At 48.0% G+C, this 17,100-nt stretch overlaps 1 long non-coding RNA gene across 2 annotated transcripts in view; it reads right to left on the minus strand.

The window, feature by feature from the left end:
- LOC128104467 (uncharacterized) overlaps positions 1–17,100 on the minus strand; it is a 72,164-nt gene that overhangs the window by 10,296 nt on the left and 44,768 nt on the right. For both annotated transcript variants that reach the window (XR_008216015.1, XR_008216014.1), the window contains exons 2-3: positions 1,785–2,076; positions 484–655 (exon numbers count right to left, since the gene is read on the minus strand). This is a non-coding gene — a long non-coding RNA (uncharacterized LOC128104467). The remainder of the gene's footprint in view (positions 1–483; positions 656–1,784; positions 2,077–17,100) is intronic.

Raw genomic sequence — 17,100 nt, forward strand, 5'->3', positions numbered from 1 at the left:
TGGGGCAATGTGTGCCCCTCATGAACAGCCCTTTGGCTCTCCCCTGGTTTTGGCTTCCTTGAACTAAGGACTGCCCATCGAACAGCCCTTTGGATAAGCCTCATGCCACCACTAGCTTTCTAGGAAGCCGCACGATAACCACAGCTCCTTGCTGCTGGGCAGGACTCTGGCTCCTGAAGGTGGAGCTTCAGTGTTGTGTGGCTTTCCTGGGGAGATGGGAATAAATGTGTATTCACCCCAGATCAAGCCCCACTAACAGACTGAAGGAATGATGCTTCCAGGTCCCACTCGGTGAACCAGAGAGTTTATTGGGCTTACTTATAGAAGCATGGGGGAAGGGTTACTTATAGGAGTGTGGCTGACTTAAAAAAACAAACAACAACAACAACAACAACATCAACAACAAAACCCAAAAAGGTGCATCATGAAAACATCCCACCCTATCATGAATAATTACTGTTAGATCCCAGAATCTTTAGTTACCTTGACTCAGAAGACTTCTTTGTTCTTCAGAACTGGAGTCTCTCCCTTTAAGGCTTGTACCATGCTGCCTTTGGTATGGTGTTCCCTTTCTTCTAATCCTCTCTCATTTCAAGGCCTGATCATGGACAGCTGCCTGTGGCCATGAAGATCTCTTTTTTATAACAAAGCCTATCTACAAGAAAATTTTACGTCAGCAATCAGACTACCCCCCTGTAGCGCTCTCTCTCTCTCTCTCTCTCTCTCTCTCTCTCTCTCTCTCTCTGTCTGTCTCTCTCTCTCTCTGTGTCTGTCTGTCTGTCTGACTGACTGTCTGACTGTCTTTCTGACAGAGTTGATAAGAAAGTGGACTACACTGTGGCCTTGCAGTTCCCCTCTCACACGCCGACATGAGCAACCCCCTCCCTCAATTCCTAGACCAAAGGCAACCTTCAATTACAGCTTTACTAGTGCCTTCTTGACTTCCGGCACATAGGTCAGGTCAAGCTAGATCACATAACATGGAGCTTCTCTCATCTCCAGAAGAAAACTTTTAAGAGACAGAGACCCATTTGTTCTCTGAAATTGAAGGCTCACCCTTCAAGGTCCCACCATGCTGCTGCCTATGGCATGGGGTTGGCTCTCTTCTAACACTCCGCTGCTTCGAGGCCTGATCAACTGAGGAGAAGACACAGATGACTGCGGTCACAGACTGTCTCTAACAAAGCCCAGCCGAAGGGTAATTTCGTGTCCGCTCCCTTTTATAAACCTGTCACTCCTTTCTTCCTTCTTTTAGTGACCGCACTGGAGACTGCATCAGGAAGTATCACTCTCAGTAATTCTACTTCAGTGGCTCTCAACCTGTGGGTCTCGGCCCCTTTGGGAGGATCACATATCAGATATTCTGCATATCAGATGCTTATGTTATAATTCATAACAGTAGCAAAATTACAGTTATGAGGTAGCAATAAAATTAATTTTATGGTTGGGAGTCACAGCATTGAGGAAGGTTGGGAACCACTTATATAGATACTTCCTATATACTGGACCACCTCCAGTATCACGCACAGCTCGGGGCAGAAGGCAGTGGCAGGTACAATCCCAGGTGGGGCTCTGGTAACTCTATGCCCTCTCTATGCCTATGAGTGGGCATGAACAGTCTTGTTACCATGACGGAATACCTAGCTCCCACTGTATTCTTTTACTTACTTCCCTGCCTGACTAGGGCCATGGTTTCATGATAAAGAGAGGGTGGCGACACTATGCCCAGAGGTGATCTGGCTACATAGACTTGTGGGCCCACTCCGTGAGCCAGCCTCACTTACCCTCCTGCCTGCCGCTGCCGCTGTTGCTGCAAAGTGAGCCTTCTCCTGAGCGCTCTTTTTTCTTGCTTAGTTTGATTCGTCATGAATCAAGTGGGCTGAGCTGGTAACACGAAGTGAAGAGGCCATGGCAAAGACAGAAGGTGTGGCAGCTAAGTGACAGTAGAGACTGTGGTAGCTGTCCCGCGACAGCAGTGATGGCAGAGATGGAAACGCCAGCAGTGGGCAAAAGCCGTCACAGACATCAACTGCAGGAGCAGTAACCACAAGTGACACGTCCCAGAAGAGCCACCGCCTAGGAAAATGGGAAGAGAGAGACGGGAGGGGACTGAGGCTGAGAAGGATAAAAGCCTGCAAGAAGCCTTGGCTGCTGGCAGAACTGCAGATTGCTGCAGGTCAGATCCGCTCCTGATACCTAAGGCTGCAAAGGAGCTGTCACTCTAGGACTGAAGGACCCAGTGCCTGAGGCCCACTACACTACGACCCTAGAGGGCTCCACCTGCTGCTGCTCCCCAGCTGTCCTGTCATTGCTGCTCCAGAGCACCCCTTCTCAGCAGGGAAAGCATCCCCTCCCCTACACAGCAGAGGGGGACACTCACTGCCTGTCTGCTGGGCTCTTCATTCCCTGCAGGCCTCTCCTACTCTGGAAACCCGACTGATCTGATTAATCCTTCCCTTGAGTGAAGCTCATGATATCAGAGGGAAACACTGATTTGAATTCTTCCCTCTAACACAGCAGAAATTATCCATCAATTCCCAAGAGCTTTTGAGTTTAGGAATAATAGAGGCCATTCATGTCCTTTCCTGGTATCTCCCTGACTGTGTACAAGGACAGCAAAGGCCACACCTGGAGGCTGAGGGCAGACCTAGGGTGGTGTGAGAGGGTGTTCTCCCCAGGAGGTAGGGAAGCTGAGGCTCCACTGACAGGAATATTATTTAACAAGTGCCTTGTGGCAGTCCTGAGATGGCAAAAGATAAATTAGACCAAGACAGTGTGACAGGGCTTCCCTCTCCAAGTGAAGAGGCCTGGGAACCAGAAGAATCAGCTAATTTGGCATCTATTATTCTGTTCTGTTAACAGTAGAAGAGAAAATTCCAGTTGCTTTTTAAAAACTTCACAAATCTTTATTTTTCTTGCTATTTTTAAAGATCTATTTCTCTTTATTTTTGGGTATGGGTGTTTTGTCTGTGTGTATTTCCATACACCACATACATGCAGCACCCATGGAGGACAAAAGGGAGAGTCAGATTTCCTGTAACTGGGATTACAGAGGACTATGAGCATCCATGTGGGTGCCGGGAACTGAACCCAGGTCCTCTGCAAGAGCAGCAAGTTCTTTAACCACTGAGCCATCTTCCTAGTCCTTCTAATGAATTTTTATATCAAGATTTTGGGGGCTTCAGAGATGTTCAGTAGTTAAGAGCACTTGATGCTGTTGCAGAGGACCCAGGTTCAGTACCCAGCACCCACATGGTGGCTCACTGCCATTCATAACTTCAGTTCCAGAGGATCCGATGCTCTCTTCTGGCCTCTACAGGTACCAGGTGCACATATAGGTATACATACACACAGACAGACAGATAGATAGATAGATAGATAGATAGATAGATAGATAGATAGACAGATAGATAGATAGACAAGCACTCATAGACCTAAAAAAATTAAATTAAAAAACTCATTAGGGAGTGAGAAATGTTTAAGAACAAGAGCAACAAATGACAATCCAGCTAGAAGGGTGTGTTCAAATAGAGGGAGGGAGGGAAGAGACGGGGCCAGAGATTAGCACACCCTCATCACTGGTGGGTGAGAGTGAAGAAAGCAAGAGGAAGAGGAAATCCATGGCAGAGCTTTAGTGGCCCAACGCTTGGAACCTACGGTTGCACAATGTCACATCTCTGCCTCCTCTCTGACATCCAGACATTCAAACATCCATGTGACAAAAGTTCTTGACATAACAGCCAAGGAAGTATTGACTCTGTGTTCCTCTCCAGACAACACAAGAGGCCTGTGTGCAAGCTGAGAGATCTCTTTGCAAGTGGCACTCAATCCCACCTGGTCCAAATTTGAGTAGAAACAGAGTAGCTCTCTTTGGGCCAGAGTTCATTTTATTTTGTTCATAAGAAAATGTAAGTCGAAACTTTGATCAATATCTAAAAACCAGGTCAGTAAGATTTCGGTTTTGTTGTAATGTTTCTATTTTGTCACCAAGAACATAAAATGAACAGACAAATAAAAGAGCTACATATATTTTTAAGGCTAACATTGCAAAGGTGAAAGGTCACAGAGTTATGTGTGATTGCCTGTGATCTCCTTCCCTCTGGGGCAAGTATTTTGAGGCCAGCATTGCGTAAGTCATTCCACACTCCCCCAAATGTCTTGTGCATGAGAAGCATGCTCAATAACACTGTGGAAGTGGAAAGATGGTGCTGAAGGCTGTGCAGGTGGCTGAGGTGATAAAAGCCCTTGGTGGGCAAGCGTGAGGATCTGAGTTCGATCCCCAGAACCTATACAAATTGCACGTGTGGTAGCACATGCTCCTAATCCAAGCCCCAGGGAAGGAAGAGACAGGCAGATCCCTGGGGCTTTTCTGGGTAACCAGTTGAGTCCTAGTAAGAGACTCTCTCTCAAAAACTCCAAAGCAGACAACCCTTACTGGTTGACAACAGAGGCTGACCTCTGGCTTTCATGTGTGCCCACCCACACATGAGCATGCATACGCCCACTCATTCATACAGAAAAAGAAAGAAAATATGGTGCTGTGTATTGAGTACTGGAAAGAATCATGCACTTGAACTTGAATTTATTCCCTGCTGCATTCCCTGTCCCTAGAAAAATACCTGTCACATGGCAGTTCTTAGCAAAGGAGGAATGTGACCTGGGCAAGCTTGTTGACAAGCAGGTGTTGTATGCAGTGTGGCTCCTTCTGAGAACATCTCATATTCCCATTTCCATGACATGCCCAGGGGTAGATGTCTCTCTGAAGCATTCGTTGATGCCCTCTGGAGAATCTAGGAAGAAGTACACCTTGCTCCTTTGAGATCACTTCTGTCCAGGTGTCAACAGCCCTGTGACATTTAACTCCACCTAGAAGACAGAATCTATTTGCCTCTGCCAGATGGTTTTATGTCCTACAGGTCAGGAACTGACCTCTTCATTCCATGTGTCTGGTGCTGAGAGCAGCAGAAATTTGACCCCATCTGAAGAGATACCGAGGTACTCTCCTAAATGAAATGACGTGACTCATTTGGACATAGTAGAGCAGACAAATTAGAGTTCAGTGGCAATTATGGTGAATTTTGGTCAGGATTGCTTGGGATTCAGACACTGTTCCCAGAGCACAGCTTGTTACATTTAGAGGCAGCTGTAGGTAGTGTTAGTCACTACCATCCAGCAGCCTGCTATCCCAAAGTCAGATGTAGAGCCGAAGACAGCACATTCCATGGAGGAGTCAATAACAGGAGAGGAAATAGGAGCTCAAAGTCCCTTGGGGCAAGATGAGCCTCGACGGGTGTCTGGCCCTAAGGGGCAGGTCTGCAGGAGGACTGTGAAGCAACAGGCACCTGAGACGCTTCATCCACAGCACAGCTACCTGTAGCTTTTCAGAGACACCTTGTCCTCCAGAGTAGGTGGTAAACAGGCCTACTCCTCAAATGCAGAGACGGTCCATCTTTTGTTCAGGGTTAGAGCCTCTAGTGTCAGGGAGGGAGGGAGGTCACATGGCTAAAGGTTCCCAGGCAAGGGGAGCTCGCCTCAGTACACAGAAGTCCTGTTCCCTGGGCCTGGTCACAGGAACAGATGAAAGCCCCGGGGAATGAGAGGTTCCGGGGTATTTCTACAGCCATGCTTCATCTGGTGACAGGTGACTCAGTAATCTCACTGTGAAGTAAGAACTGACCTGACTTTTTAAAAGTCCACATTAAACATACAGAACTATGGAGGTTTCTGGGCTTTTCAATTTTAGTTTTGCTATTTTAATGAATTAATTCAGTATAGGCTCCTTATGATGCGCCAGCCTCCTGAGTGCTGAGATTGTAGGCATGCATCACCACATCCAGGTCACGGCTTTCTGTTGTTGTTTTGGTTTTCTTGTTTGTAAACTAATTTATTAATATATAGGCTGCCAATAATCTTTTATCTATAATCAACTGCATACTTTAAAACACATTCATTCATGAGTTCAGGATATTTTTACAACCATTGCTGCGGACTAAATTGTGTCCACTCGAAGAAGTCTGAATCTCTAACCTCCACTATGCCTGCTTTGGGTAGCAATATCTTCAAGGATGTGGTCAAAGCTAAATACGTTGTTAACTAACATTTCTGGGGGGGGGGGAGCTGCACCAGTGTTACCACTTTCCAAGCTTCAATGACAGTGGAGAACTGGCATAGTGCAGGCCCAGAGCCTGATGATTTGGGGCTATCTCAGTTTCTAATTAATCATTCATTGGCCACCTCTGTGTCTGACCTTCTGACTATTAAATAAATCTTTTTGAAATGTACACACAGACTCTCAGCTTCCCAAAAGCCAAGGATGTCATCAGGGAACCTCTGGGCCTGCGACAGAGACTGTCCTGCTTTGCTGTCACCATCCCCTGATGTGGCCAACAACGTATCTGCAACACGTCCTGATTCATGCTTTGCTTTGTTCTGTTACTATAAAAACTTACCAAAACTGTTACCAGTTTGGACCAGGGAACTTGGGGTAACTTGGATTTGGTCATGGTCACTCATATTTGGCTCCAGAATACAATATCTCTTATGCTTTTTGAGGTAAGAGCCGTGGGTTTGTTTTGTTTTTGAGGTTTGTACGTTGACACAGTCCTGACCTTGACATGATACATCAGTGTGCAACCCAGAAGTGAGCTCACACTGGAACCCTGCCCCACTGGCTCCCACATCTTGAGATGTGGCAGCCTCCAGAACCCACAGGAAGTAAGCGTCAACTGTTTACAGCCCTCCCAGCCTGTGGTACCATGCTGTAGCTAAAGTTTTCCTGCCTGGCCCACAGTCAGGACAAATCTCTCTCACCTGCCAGTCCCACAGTCACTCAGACCCGACCAAGTAAACACAGAGACTTATATTGGTTACAAACTGTATGGCCGTAGCAGGCTTCTTGCTAACTGTTCTTACAGCTTAAATTAATCCATTTCTATAAATCTATGCCTTGCCACATGGCTCATGGCTTACTGGCATCTTCACATGCTGTTTGTCATCATGGCGGCTGGCAGTGTCTCTCTGACTCAGCCTTCCACTTCCCAGCTTTATTCTCCTCCTTGTCCCGCCTATACTTCCTGCCTAGCCACTGGCCAATCAGTGTTTTATTTATTGACCAATCAGCAACACATTTGCCATACAGAACATCCCACAGCACCATGCTGTAGCAACTACATCACCTCCTACCTGTCTCCCTGCCTCCTGCCCAGGTTCAGGTTCATCCTCTCTAACTTAACCCCACTTATCCTCACTTATATTCTTGGAGGCCTTGTCCCCGAGTCCCGCACACAGGCTGAAGCCTCTCAGTGGACACTACAGCTGCCTGATGCCCAAAGAAACCAGCTCCTTGACTGCAACACTAGTCAATCCCACCTCACACATTTCTTGTTCATACTTCACAATAGACTGAAGCCCTAAAGCTCAGAGCAGGGAGGCCAGATCTGTGGCAGAGAAAAGCACATTCCCCAAGATTCCTCTGAAATGCTTGGTTGCCTATGATGTCATCATGTCAGTTTTCACAAAAAAAAGATGCCATTGTGCAATTAAGGTGAAGGACGTGTTGTGATTCCCCCCTGAGCATCCAGTTAAGTAGGACGCAAGCTCCAGCTAGGGCCGATTCTGGTAAATGTGTGCATTTTCTCGCTGAAGTCTGACAGTTACTCATCAAGGCAGGAGGTCCTCTGGGCACAGGGAGTCCCAGCATGCCTTAGAAAGAAGAAGGCTTTGATGTTTCTGGCTTATTCCTTCCTCTCTTCACAGGAGCCAAATTCCCTTCTCTGGGAAAAGCCTCCTAATGCCCCCCGCCTCACCCCTCCTGCAACCCATAATCAATGTAGTTTCACCATTCTTCAGCAAAGAGAGGGCGTTTATGTTCCCTTGACCCTGACAGTATCAGCAAGAGAAGCTGTATGAGGAGTGTTTGTTGAATGACTCATGGATTAAATGAACTGAAAAGGAATCGGAGCCCCTGAGGCTGTGCAGTTTACCACTTAGGGTATATAGAATGCAGTCTAGCGAGTGGCCTGTCTGTGCTTCTGAGGTCTTGGAGCAGAGCCAGTGGAAAGAGCAGAGACGTTATTTGCACCGCACAGAGGAAGTGGCCCACCTGCGACGTCATGGCATGAACTGCTCTCTGCATGCCTGTCCCGTGTTTTAGCCCATCTCCCACTTACTCCCAGGCAGCCAGCAGTGCAGGAACTGCAGGCTCCGCATCAGAACCGAAGCATATTGTGTGTTTTATGTTGGCTCTTTACACTCCTTCACATGCATTTCCCGCGTGTCTCCAGGCTCCTGTCCAGGTTCAGGGCCAAGTTCAAAGTCCTCGTTCATCTGAGCCTGGTCCTCACCCACTCTCCTGGTATACTGTTCTTGCATCTGCCATGATTTTCCCACATGATCACCCTCTGCCACATCTGTCTTTCATGCTAGTCTGCAGCCCCTTTTGGGATTCCATCCTGTCTCCATAGTCTTGCAGGTCCACTGCCCAGTCCACAGGTATACACAGAATGGCTCTCACTAAACACTTGTAGAATCCACTTGTCCACTGATTCCTTTCTTCTCTTCCTGGATGGAGAGGAAGATGGAGGTCACCACTGCATGGGGAGCAGCATGGCCGGAGGTCCAGACAGCCTTTGCGTTAAAGTCTGGCTCATCATTCCGCATGTACCTTCTATTGCTACATAACCAATGAGCATAAATCCATTTTGAAATAAGAATCACTTTTCTCATGGTTTCTTCAGGCCAGGAGTCCAACAGAGCTGAGCTCTGTTCTCTGCTCTATTTCACAAGGCTGCAGCCAAAGTGTCTGCTAGGCTGATTTCTTGCCCAGAGTGTGGGCTTTCATGCAAATGTGATGCTGGCCAAAGTCAGTTCTCAGGGCCTTAGGACTGAGGCTTCATTCTGTCGCTGGCTTTCACCTAGGAATACCTCTCCAACCCTAAGGTCACCTGTATTCCACATGAGTGCCTCTCTCCCACAACAACAGTGGTCCAACCTCTCTCTTTCAGATTTCTCACTCTGTAGACAAGGCCTCCTGTAGTGAGTCAATTGCATCTGGACAGTGTCCCTTTTGATTAACTCGGTCAACTGGGGAATAAAATTAATGATACCTGAACAACTCTTGGGCTGTGTAACATGACCCAAATACAAAATTGCTGCTTATTCTACCCACAGGGAAGCTATGCCCATAGTCGGGGAAGGAAGAGAGAGACAGGAGGCCTGGGGGCTGTCTTAGAACCCCACCTACTACCCCTCCATGGCTCAGTTACTTGCCTTTACACGTCGTCAGTTTCCTCAGCAGGAAAAACAGATAAGCAAACCTTCCTCCCAGAACTGGAATTGTAGAGAGGATTAAATTGAATTAGAAGTGTGAAAGAGCCCATCAGCCACTTCTAGTCTCTCCTTTTCTTCTTGTTTATTTTTATCCTGTCTGCCTCCTAGAGTGCCGTAGCTTATTCAGAGAACAGAATGCAGCTGGACTGTGGCCTCAGGAACAATTCTATGAGATCCTTAGCAACACAGCCAGGAAAAACAGACTCACCGACAATGTCTCGGGATCTTCGGTTTTAAAGTAGCTGAAGTCACCGAGAATCAGCCCATAACCCAAGAAGAGATGATAAAGCATGAAATCTAAGCCTCCCAAGGAGACTCTTACAAAAGACTTAGATCATTATTTGTCTTGATAAAAACAACACAGCCCCTACCCCCACTTCTGCGTCCGTGATGCTGGAGATTTCTTACACCGGACACTGTGAGTATCAAAGAGCCCACAGAAAAGGAAGCTGAGCCTGGCTTTTCGAGCACAGCTGACACAGGATAAATGAAATTGGTCCCCCCAGCTATCCTCCTGTCAGTCCTGCAGCATGTATTCTGCTGTTTCTAACTTGCTCCCTCAGCCGATTTGGACCTTCATAGCAAAGACCCACATAGACAAGTGGGCCTTGCCTGGGTATTGTCCGACCCTTAGCCAGAAAGCTTAACACCCCGCTTCTCTCTCACCTTGATGCACATCTGGCCACCAGCCTAATGAGGGATAAGGAGAGCAGAGATGTAATTGTTTTTTGGGGGAGCCTGCCTCCCAGCTCCCAAATAAGCACACAGAGACTTATTCTTACTTATGAATGCCCGGCCTTAGATTGGCTTATCTCTAACCAGCTTTTCCTAACTTAAACTACTCTCTCTACCTTTTGCCTCTGGGCCTTTTACCTTTCTCTATTCTATATATCTTTCTTTCCTTCTTACTCTGTGGCTGGTTGTGTGGCCGGGTGGCTGGACCCTGGCATCATCTCTCCTTCTCCTTTGCTCGCTCCTTCCTCTCTCCCTCTGCTTGGGCCTAGCTTTCTCCTCCAGTTTATTCTCTCTGCCTGGAAGCCCCACCTGTCCCTCTCTCCTGCCTAGCTATTAGCTGTTCAGCTCTTTATTAGACCAATCAGGTGTTTTAGACAGGCAAAGTAATGCAGCTTCACAGAATTAAACAAATGCAACATAAAAGAATGCAACATATCGTTGCATCATCAAACAAATGTTCCACAGCATAAACGAATGTAACACATCCCGAGCTAATTATTCCACAACACAGAGATGGCAAAGGGAGTACAGCTAACCATGCCAGAGTCTTCCTAGTCAGGTTACACTTGGAAGAGGCCTTCAGCAAGATTTAACCCAAGTGAACTGACTCCTTTACTTTCTGGGCTCCAGGGGATGCCTAGTTTCCCACAGAGCTGGTGCATTCTTTCCACGGCACACGTGCCTAACACTGTGATGGTTCCCTCTGTGGCCAATGTCATGTCTCACCCCTTATGGGGAGGTAGAAGGACATGTCCGTTCACTCCATCTGCCATCACAGATGTAAACTGTTTTCGGTCCTGAGGGATGAACCCAGGACCTCTTGCATGCCAGGCAAGTGCTGTTCCACCATCAGGCCTCACCTCTAGCCTGGTCTTTGTACCATTATTATTATTTTATTATTTTGAACCAAGGTGTCAACCCTGTAGTCCAGACTAGAATCATCTATGTAGCATGGATTAGCTCACTATTCTGCTGCCTCAGCCTCTGGACTGCAGAGATTACAGTCCTGTGAGCCACCTCATCCTGTCATTTGTATTTTCTACTGAGATCCTCTTTATCCTTCGGCTATGACAGCAACCAACTCTGGATCACGGACATAGGGGCAAATGGCAGCACAGGCAATTTTATGTCTGAATTAGCACCGAAGTCGCTTTGTGCCAGTGTATGTTTTTACGTGAAAGAAAAATTGGCTGCAAACTGTAAGGACTGGGTTTTAGATGTCTGTTTTCTTTAGATAACAAGAAAGAAAGAACATCCCTCCTTTTCTGGCCATCAATACTGAATTTAGGAACACAAAACTTCAATTAACCATCATCAAAGGTGCACACTCTGGCCATGATACTCCCCAAGGCTGAGCTGGCTCTGCCCAGTCTGAGCACAGAGGCTTCTGAGCTGAAGAAGCCAACTTGAGTGCCCCAGTGAATGGGTGACTATGGCATGCCAGGAGAGAAAGAAAAACTCGGTAAATTGAGCCGAGTGGCTTTATTGTCTGCTTTGGGGACTCCCTTGGGGTGCTCTGGAAGTAAACAGTCACACCTGGGAGCTTGAAACCCAATGACAGGGATTCTGTGTTAGAAATATTCTAACTTCCTACCTCCCCACTGGCCCTAATCCCCACTACCTCTACCAGCACACTACCATACCTCCCCACTATTCCTATCTCCCCACTACCCCTACCTCCCCACTACCCCTACCTCCCCACTATCCCTGCCTCCCGCTACCCCTGCCTCCCCACTACCCCTGCCTCCCCACTACCCCTGCCTCCCCACTACCCCTACCTCCCCACTACCCCTGCCTCCCCACTACCCCTACCTCCCCACTACCCCTGCCTCCCTACTACCCCTACCTCCCCTCTATTCCTATCTCACCACTGCCTGTCCTTGGCTTACGTTACCACTGCTTCTCTTGTCTTGCTATGGTCCTCACTGTACACCATAATGCACACACGCATGCATGCGCGCGCGCACACACACACACACACACACACACACACACACACACACACACTTGTGCATCCCTTGGGCCCTGCATGGAATGTCTTCACAGATCTTGCATGTACCACAGGCTTCCTCACACATGGGCCTTTGTACGTGCACTTCCCCTGGCAGGAAGGAAAGGGTCTGTCCTTCTGCTCACAGTTCACCAGGCTCACCCACACACAGGTCTGGGATTTGATTTTGAGGTGCTCTTCTCTGCCTGACTCAAGCCTAGGATGAGGCCTCTCCATGAACTCCTGAGGCCCCTTGGTGGTGCTCACCTCTCTGGAGGGCCAGCTTGTCACTCACTGGCTGGCAGACCCTGCGGCACTGCAGCAAACTGCTTTACATTTGCCTTACACTCAAGGACTGCTGGGAAAGGACGGGAGAGACGCTGAGAAGAGGGCAAGAAGGGAGTTGGAAAGGCCAGAAGGGAGACGGGGGAGGCAGGATGAGCACATGGCCATGACACTGATGTGGGTTTTGAGGCACAGCTGGTCGGGGGGAGAATGGACATAGGATGGGGTCCCTGTGAGCTTTTGAACCTCCTGAATGAAGAGCGGTGACAGGTGTCCTGGGTCAGCACTTTCAATCCTACTGGACAACAGGACCTCACAGCCAACCCCTGTCCTGGTCCCCAGCCTCGGTCTCTACCCTAGGACTAAGCCATCACTTCCCCGTGTCTTGGTTTCCTCTGTAGAGACTGTCCAGTTCTCTGGCCTCTGTCACCTGTGAGCCATCCAACCGAGCGCCAGCTCTGCCCCAAATCTAGCTCTGACTTTTCTGTTGTTTCTCAGTCTGAGCAGCTTGTAATGGGGCTGACGAATGAGCTCTCTGACTGGATATTTCACCGATTAATACTGAAATTCACTGCAACCCTTAAAACAGCCGAACAAGCCACAGCAAATGAAAGCTGACAGGGAATGCTCAGGAGGTGTTTTCTAGGCCAGTCCCATCCATTCTGACACTAATCCATTCCATCAGCAGCAACAGTAAGGGCACCAAGGCCAAAGGGTCAATGAGCTGTGCGGAAGGCCCTGTCCTGGCTTCCCTTAGAAGCAAATGACTCAATGCATCTGTCCTCATCCAGCACAAATGCCGCTGTGAAGCAGAGAGAGAGAGAGAGTTGTAGGGCTGTGCAGAGGCCAGAGACAGACAGCCCGTGCTCATCCCTCACGCAGTCAGAGCCAGGGAGAGCAGGTACTTCCACCCGGTTAACCAAGAGTATCCCATCAGAGGCAGTGAGAGGAAGCAGGGTCCACACTAGCAAGTGGTCATTTCCCTTTGAGGTCGTCCACTGGGGGAAAGGCTTAAGACATACGGAGATCCTTTTAAGATAAAAATTGGTGAAAAAGATCCCACAAGAGATGCCAGTTTGAATCTGTAATCTGATTATAACTATGCAGCCTAACAGCCATGAAAAATCTCAGAAGGTCACGGAGACAAGCTATCACCCCTGAGAACCATTTGTTCTCCACTTTTCTGATTTTTCTTTTAAAATACATGTATTTTATACTGTCACACGATAATTAATTTTTTTTTCAGGACAATCACAATAAAGGCCCCCGAGAGACCATTTTAGATCAGTGGCTCCTAAACACCGTGCTGGGTGGGACCCAGCTGGCTTTCTCACCGTTCAACAGTTGTAACCTAACTGCAAGGTCAGGACCACAGCCCTAGAGCTGACTCAGAAAGCCAGGTATTGGACCCATTAACACACACACACACACACACACACACACACACACACACACACGCACACACACAAAGTCACACACATATACACTCTCACACACACACACACGGACGGACGGACGGGCGCACGCGTGCACGCATGTGCACGCACACACACACACACACAAATATACACACACATACATACTCTCACACACATACACACATACACTCACAACACACACTCACACATACACACACTCTCACACACATATACACACTCTCACAACACACATACACATACTCTCACACACAGATATACACACACACACACATATATACACATATACACACTCTCATAACACACACATACTCACACACAGATATACACACACACACACACATATATACACATATACACACTCTCACAACACACATACACACACACTCTCTCACACACACACATACCACCACCACCACCACCACCACCAAACAACACCAGCTCTCATCTTAAAGGGAATGGAGATAGTTTATTCTGGAGCCAAGCTTGAGTGATCATGGCCAGAGAACACAGATTTAGGTTATCCCAAATTGCATGTTCCAACACGGAAGCAGTTTCATGATGTTTTATAGTTTTATGGAACAAAGAGTCATAAATCAAGGCAGGTTTAAAATACATTGCTGGGTACATCAGAGGCATTTACTGCAAGATGGGAAGTTCTTCTTCAGGCCTCAGATGCAATCTGATGTTATTCTTAGGCTCTGGGTTGGTAAAATCTAAGCAGTCTGCGATGTTAATAGATTCCAAAGGTTTTTATCTACTAGTCACAGGCTGTTCATTCCAACACAGAGGTGGGCAAGAAGTGGTTATTCGGGAGTCTAAAGCTAGCCTGCGGTAAGGTGGTTAGCCTCCGGACCTGCACCGTCCCAACCTCTTTACCTTGCTGTGTCCAGTCAGTCTCTGCAGACAAGGCTTCTTTTCAGGAGTTCTCATTGGCATTAAATTAAAAATAAAACTGCATGTCAAGCAATTCCAAAGGGAAGTGGCTGCTCTGGTGTCTCTGCCCTTTTTTATATAGAACGAGGAACGAGCATCCCCAGAGACAAGTCACCTGGCAAGCCCGGAACAGAACAGGACTGGAGATTAGGACTTATTCCTTGTGGCACTGTGGACTTGGGGGATTGGACACTTTTAAATCCTGTGTCCCCCGAGTCTCCTGCCGTCCTGTGATGGAGTGTTCCGGAGCCTGTCCCTTCTGGAATGGCCTGGCCAGATGAGTTGTTTAAAAATGCTGATTGGAGTCAGTGTGGGTTTTTTTTGTGACCTTTTATGAACAAAGGCATCTAGGCCTCAGGATTTGAAATGTTAATATTGAGGAATGAATAAAAGGCCCTGACCCCAAAGGGCTGGCATTATTACGGCTGTCTATTTTGGCCTCTGGGCCAGAGGAGACATTGTCATCGTCCTTTGGCTTGTCGGCCTGGTGTGTCTACATGGGATACTGGAGGGTAGGGTGGCCCCAGTCATCCAGCCAGATCACTGTGGGGGGAGCTAACCTTCAGTCTGTGAACACACCAGACAGGGAGGTGGCCCTGAAGACCCAGATTCAGTCAGCAGTGGTGTCAGTACTGAGTCTGTTTTCCATGGTTACTCTAACGGCCGCTCAGCTAGGACTTCTCAGCAGAGGCCAATCAAAGTCACCTACCTCTGCAACTATTTCTCATTCAAAGGTAAGTCACCAAAGAAGTCAGGTGTCTAACCATGGCTTTCTGGCTCTTGTGGAAAGTGCCATAGACATACACCTTCTCTCTTGCTGGGCCTGAGGACTTGTGGAGAGGTCAGGGGCTTGGAGGCCAGCTGATGCCCATCCCAGGGCCTCACTCAAGTCATTTAAGAGGAAGAAGGGTCACAATATCCAGGCCTGTCACAGGGACAGAAAGGCAACCAGCAAACATGCTGTTCTAGGTGCCAGCAGCAACAGTAACGACAACATCTCAGAGGAAGACAGGATTCCTTTCCTTCCTCTACACCTCCCCGTGCAGAGTGTCTGAGGCTGGACAGCATGAAGAGGCGGCGGCTCTGTGGGAGACACCACAGGCCATCATCGGTGCAGCAGCGTTGAGGACCTCTGCAGACAGCAGGAGGAGGCAGAAGTAGGGCTGAGGGTCCTGAGGCGAGACCTGAGGACTGACTGTTCACAGGCCAAAGCAGAAAGGTCCCAAGGGCAGGGTGAGGGGAAAGTGCCTAGCTGAGCTCTGAACTCACGATCAAGCTGCACGTGAAAGTTTATGACCACCACATTGCAGAGACAACTGAGGTGTCTCTCTCCTGAGTAAGCACACAAGCAAGGCCCATCAACAGAACAGTAGTACACAGTGAAGAGAAATGAGGACACAGATTGGAAGAACCTCAGATGCAGGCTGCAGTGTATGAGACTCTGTCTGAAGAGGCTGCGTGCTGTGTGATTCCAAATGCATGCCGATCTGCAGAAGCAAAACTAGAGGTGGCGAGTGGATCTGTGATTGCCTCAGGCTCGGTGACTAGAGGCTTGAGCCTGGGAAACGTGCTCATGCACAGGTGGTTCTGTCTGGAAAATTGAGTGGTTCTGTTTATCTGAGGTTGTGCTTCCTAAGGTCTCAGGCACCCATAGGCAACCTGGAACTGAAAATATTAAAGAAAAAAAAACCTGACATAAGCAATAAATACGTTTATAGTAATTTTAATTGTGCTGTGCTATTGTTATTGTTCTGTTTTATAGGCAGTGTCACTATCTTACTGGGCCTAATTTATAAACTGAATGCCATCATGTTTATGAATATATAAGAAAAGTCAATACAGCCATAACTTAATTTGGGCTATCTTATGTTACAGCCAGAGACAGCCACTGATTTGCCTGACCTTATTGTGCCTGTGGCTGTTGTGTGTTTTATAATCTGAACACTCATGGCATTACTGAGTTAACTGACACTATCCCCACCACTTTTCAGATGTGAGCTCACCTTGTGTCTGCCACACGTGGTCACTATCCTAGTATTTCAGTCTCGCCGTTCTTACCTACGCCATGATCCTCTATGCTGCTGCTGTCTCACCTTAACATGGTGGTTATGTGGGGGCGCCGTGAACCGTGTCATTCCAAGACAGTCAACTCAAGGGATAATTGTTGAGTGTCCGACTGTTCCACTGACCACTCTCCATCTCTCCTCTCCCCATAAGTCTCCTCTCCTCTCCTCTGCTCTCCTCTCCTCTGCTCTCCTCTCCTCTGCTCTGCTCTGCTCTCCTCTCCTCTGCTCTTCTCTCCTCTCCTCCGCTCCCCTCTCCTCTCCTCTCCTCTGCTCTGCTCTCCTCTCCTCTGCTCTGACCTGCTTATTTGCTGAGACACAATATTGC

The sequence above is a fragment of the Peromyscus californicus genome, unplaced genomic scaffold (assembly GCF_007827085.1).
Source record: "Peromyscus californicus insignis strain IS unplaced genomic scaffold, ASM782708v3 Scaffold_8__1_contigs__length_139910024, whole genome shotgun sequence".
Taxonomy (NCBI): domain Eukaryota; kingdom Metazoa; phylum Chordata; class Mammalia; order Rodentia; family Cricetidae; genus Peromyscus; species Peromyscus californicus.